General features: G+C 38.4%; 1 non-coding gene across 1 annotated transcript; it reads left to right on the forward strand.

The window, feature by feature from the left end:
* The first annotated feature begins 478 nt into the window (after positions 1–478).
* LOC128070657 (U6 spliceosomal RNA) lies at positions 479–581 on the forward strand. The gene has a single exon (XR_008201631.1). It is a non-coding gene; the product is annotated as a U6 spliceosomal RNA (small nuclear RNA).
* Positions 582–5,688: the final 5,107 nt, after the last annotated feature.

Consider the following 5,688-nt stretch of genomic DNA (forward strand, 5'->3'; position numbering starts at 1 on the left):
TAAAGGTAATTATGTAGTTCAATAAAAGAGATAGTATAAAGAGAGTTTTTCTCTTTTCTTCTCAACATATTTAAAAAAGAATTGCATAAAGAATAGTTATAATTGGAGGAATATAGCATATAAAGAAGCAATATATATGACAATAATATCACAAAAGGGGGGAGAGGGAATAGAGTTATATTGGAGCAGTTTCTATATTTTACTGAAATGAAGTTAGAATTATCTGAAATAGATTGCTTTTAGTTAAGAAGTGTATTGTAATTCCTCCAGAAGAACCACTAAGGAAATCATTCCAAAAATATAATTAAAAACAAAAAACAAAGGCATTTAAAGAGTATACCAGAAAAAAATTATTTAATACAAAAAAGGTAGTAAAGAAGGAATACAGGAACAAAAAGACATGATACACAGCGAATAAATAAAAATTGAGAGATATAATACAAATACATAAAAACCTACATTAAAAATAAATTATTATGTGCACTTTGGCATCACATACACAAAAATGGCAATGAGATGGAAAAGATTAGCCAGGCCCCTGTGCAAGGATGATGTGCAAATTCATAGTGTTCCATATTTTTTGAGTGAAAAGTCTAATCCTGAACTATTACATAATACATGCTTCTCTTTACATAACATTTTTGAAATGACAAAATTTTAGAAATAGAGGTCAGGTTAGTGTTTGCCAAGGGTCAGGGAGGGGCAAGGGTGGTGGTGGCAGGGAAATGGGAGTGATTATAAGAGAGCAACAGGAGTGGTCTTGTTGGAACTGCTCAGTACCTTGAAAGGTGATGAAACTGTAATAAAAACCCACAGCCTTCCACTCCACGCACTACACACACACACACACACACACACACACACACACACACACACACAAATGAGTATAAATAAAACTAGGAAAATCTGACTAAGAGCTGTGGATCTTATCAATGTCAATATCCAGGTCACATTATTGCAACTTAGTTTTACAAAACGCTGTGCTGTGCTGTACTTAGTCGCTCAGCTGTGTCTGACTCTTTGCAACCCCATGGACTGCAGCCTCTAGGCTTCTCTGTTCATGGGGATTCTCCGGGCAAGAATACGGGAGTAGGTTAACATGCCCTCCTCCAGGGGATCTTCCCAGCCCAGGGATCAAACCCAGGTTTCCCACATTGCAGGCATGTTCTGTACCATCTGAGCCACAAGGGAAGCCCAAGAATACTGGAGTGGGTAGCCTATCCCTTCTCCAAGGGATCTTTCCAACCCAGGAATTGAACCAGGGTTTCCTACATTGCAAGCGGATTTTTTACCAGCTGAGCTACCAGGGAAGCCCTTGCAAAATGCTACCATTAGAGAAAACTAGGCAAAGTGTACCAGGGACCGCACTGTATTATTTCTTAGACCTCCATGTGTCAATGCAATGTTACAGAGAAATGAAAACCTTTTCAACAAATGTCACTGGAACAACTGGATATCCATATGGAAAAAGATTAATTTAGATGCTTTCCTCATGTTATCCATAAAAAATTAACTCACAGTACAAATTTAAGAGCTAAAAGTATAAAACTTTCTGAGGAAAATACAGGGAAAGATCTTTATGACCTCGAGTAAGGCCAAGAATTCTTAGCTACCACATCAAAAATACAATAGAAGAAAAATGACAAATTGCACTTTATAAAAATGTAAAACGTTGCTCTTCAAAAAGTACTTTTAAGAAAATTAAAAGACAAACCACAAACTGAGATCAAATATTGGGCAAATTATATATCTGATAAAATATTTCTACCCAGAGTATATATAGAACTCTTACAACACAACAACAAAAGACAAACAACCCAGTTAACTTTTTGGCAAAAGTTTTGAATGAATGTTTCAGGAAAGAAATATATAAATAACTAGTATGTACAGAGACGCTCAAAGTCATTACTCATTAGTGAAATTCAAATTATAACTACAATGAGCTACCATTTCACACCCACTAGAATGGTTATCATCAGAAAAAGATAAACAGTAGTAAGAGTTGGTAAGGATATACAGAAACTAGACTCTTACTTTGCCACTGGGAATTTAAAATGGTATAAATACTTTGGAAGAGAGTTTGGCAATTTCTTTAAAAGTCTGAACATAATTTTAGCATATGACCCACCAATTCTACTTCTGACTGTTTATCCAAGAGAAATAAAAACACATATCCATACAGTGACTTGTACATGCATGTTCATGGCACCATTATTCATAGTGGGCAAAAGGTGGAAGCAATAAAATATCTATCAACTGGGAATGGGAAAACAAGTGCATATCCACACACTAGAACCCTATCAGGTAATAAAAAGTAATGAAGTACTTATACATGCTACAATGTGGCTGAATTTCAAAAAACATTATGTTATGTGAAAGAAGCCAGGCCGAAAAGACCACACACTGTATGATTTCCTTCTAATGAAATGTCCAGAAAAGGCAAATCTATAAATACAGAAAGTTATATTAATGGTTGCCTGGGAAGAGTTACAAATGGACATGAGGGGTCTTTTGGGGGTGATGGAAATGTTCTAAAACTGGATTGTGGTGATGGTTAGTCAACTTTATAAAGTCAACAATCATTGCATTATTCAGTCAAGAATCACTGAATTGTATACTTGCATTAACTCAGGGTACATAAATTGTGCTTTAATAAATCTGTTTCAAAAAATTAACACAACCATTATCAAAAAATACTAGCCCTAAATAAATGACTAATAAATGTGTTAAGCACCCTAGAACAGTGTAATGCAAATGAGTTTACTAGAAGCACAGCCTGAAGAAATTAATTCCTAGCAGCAGAAAGCTGACTTCAACAAGTAGAGCTTACAAGAACCAAGAGGGGCACAGCCCTCCACTTCCCATACCAGGAGGCTTTGGGAAGGGTGCAACCTTATCCAATCACTGCATCTATTACTCTTAATTTTATTCCTTTGGGAAAGGTAAATAGAAATCAAAGTACAATTTATGCTCTTCTGAAAATCTTAAGAATTATTTCTTAGTGAGGATGTCTTGATTTTCAAACAAGTGATTCAAAATAGGATATCAGACATTATTTCAGATAGAAGACCAACAGTGAATGTGGAGGCTGAAGAACTCAACTCCTTAAGGAGGACTCGAACTCATTTACTACCCTGGGAACAGGCTCATATGACTCATTTTTATTACACTGTCCTGCCACACACCCTCATGACAAATTAACAACCAACTTTCATAGATAATCATAACAATTGCTACTTATTGTGTGTCAGGCATTGTAGTCAAGGCTTTAATCCTCTCAACAAACATAACCCTTTGAGTCAGAATCTATCTTTATCCCTACTTAACAGATGAGGAATCTGAGACTCAAAGAAGATATAAAATTTGCCCATAGTTAGGCACCTGATAATTATGGAGCTGAGCTTCTTTCCATAAGCCTTCTAACTACAGAGGCCACATTCTCAGCCCCTACATTCTAGGGCAGTGTTTCTCAAACTTTCTTTTTAACCACAAATTGGAGTAAAACATACATTCTACATCATAACCCAGGACATACAAGTTTATCTACAAATGAAGCTTCATGAAACAATCAGTTCAGTTCAGTTCAGTCGCTCAGTCGTGTCCGACTCTTTGCGACCCCAAGATCGCAGCACGCCAGGCCTCCCTCTCCATCACCAACTACCAGAGTTCGCTCAGACTCACGTCCATCGAGTCGGTGGTGCCATCCAGCCATCTCATTCTCTGTCGTCCCCTTCTCCTCCTGCCCACAATCCCTCCCAGGATCAGAGTCTTTTCCAATGAGTCAACTCTTCTCATGAGGTGGCCAAAGTACTGGAGTTTCAGCTTTGGCATCATTCCTTCCAAAGAAATTCCAGGGCTAATCTCCTTTAGGATGGACTGGTTGGATCTCCTTGCAGTCCAAAGGACTCTCAAGAGTCTTCTCCAACACCACAGTTCAAAAGCATCAATTCTTTGGTGCTCAGTTTTCTTTATAGTCCAACTCTCACATCCATACATGACTACTGGAAAAACCATAGCCTTGACTAGACGGACCTTAGTCGGCAAAGTAATGTCTCTGCTTTTGAATAGACTATCTAGGTTGGTCATAACTTTTCTTCCAAGGAGTAAGCGTCTTTTAATTTTATGGCTGCAGTCACCATCTGCAGTGATTTTGGAGCCCAAAAAATAAAGTCAGCCACTGTTTCCACTGTTTCCCCATCTATTTCCCATGAAGTGATGTGACCGGATGCCATGATCTTCATTTTCTGAATGTTGAGCTTTAAGCCAACTTTTTCACTCTCCTCTTTCACTTTCATCAAGAGGCCTTTTAGTTCCTCTTCACTTTCTGCCATAAGGGTGGTGTCATCTGCGTATCCGAGGTTATTGATATTTCTCCCGGCAATCTTGATTCCAGCTTGTGTTTCTTCCAGTCCAGCGTTTCTCATGATGTACTCTGCATATAAGTTAAATAAGCAGGGTGACAATATACAGCCTTGACGCACTCCTTTTCCTATTTGGAACCAGTCTGTTGTTCCATGTCCAGTTCTAACTGTTGCTTCCTGACCTGCATACAGATTTCTCAAGAGGCAGGTCAGGTGGTCTGGTATTCCCATCTCTCTCAGAATTTTCCACAGTTTATTGTGATCCACACAGTCAAAGGTTTTGGCATAGTCAATAAAGCAGAAATAGATGTTTTTCTGGAACTCTCTTGCTTTTTCCATGATCCAGTAGATGTTGGCAATTTGATCTCTGGTTCCTCTGCCTTTTCTAAAACCCACTTGAACATCAGGGAGTTCACAGTTCACGTATTGGTGAAGCCTGGCTTGGAGAATTTTGAGCATTACTTTACTAGCGTGTGAGATGAGTGCAATTGTGCAGTAGTTTGAGCATTCTTTGGCATTGCCTTTCTTTGGGATTGGAATGAACACTGACCTTTTCCAGTCCTGTGGCCACTGCTGAGTTTTCCAAAGTTGCTAGCATATTGCAGCACTTTCACAGTATCATCTTTCAGGATTTGAAATATCTCAACTTGGATTCCATCACCTCCACTAGCTTCATTCGTAGTGATGCTTCCTAAGGCCCACTTGACTTCACATTCCAGGATGTCTGGCTCTAGATGAGTGATCACACCATCGTGATCATCCAGGTCGTGAAGATCTTTTTTGTACGGTTCTTCTGTGTATTTTTGCCACCTCTTCTTAATATCTTCTGCTTCTATTAGGTCCATACCATTTCTATCCTTTATCAAGCCCATCTTTGCATGAAATGTTCCCTGGGTATCTCTAATTTTCTTGAAGAGATCTCTAGTCTTTCCCATTCTGTTGTTTTCCTCTATTTCTTTGCCTTGATCACTGAGGAAGGCGTTCTTATCTCTTCTTGCTATTCTTTGGAACTCTGCATTCAGATGCTTATATCTTTCCTTTTCTCCTTTGCTTTTCACTTCTCTTTTTTTCACAGCTATTTGTAAGGCCTCCCCAGACAGCCATTTTGCTTTTTTGCATTTCTTTTTCTTGGAGATGGTCTTGATCCCTGTCTCCTGTACAATGTCATGAACCTCATTCCATAGTTCATCAGGCACTCTGTCTATCAGATCTAGTCCCTTAAATCTATTTCTCACTTCCACTGTATAATCATAATGGATTTGATTTCAGTCATACCTGAATGATCTAGCGGTTTTCCCTACTTTCTTCAATTTAAGTCTGAATTTGG

This window comes from Budorcas taxicolor, chromosome X (genome assembly GCF_023091745.1).
Source record: "Budorcas taxicolor isolate Tak-1 chromosome X, Takin1.1, whole genome shotgun sequence".
Taxonomy (NCBI): Eukaryota; Metazoa; Chordata; class Mammalia; order Artiodactyla; family Bovidae; genus Budorcas; species Budorcas taxicolor.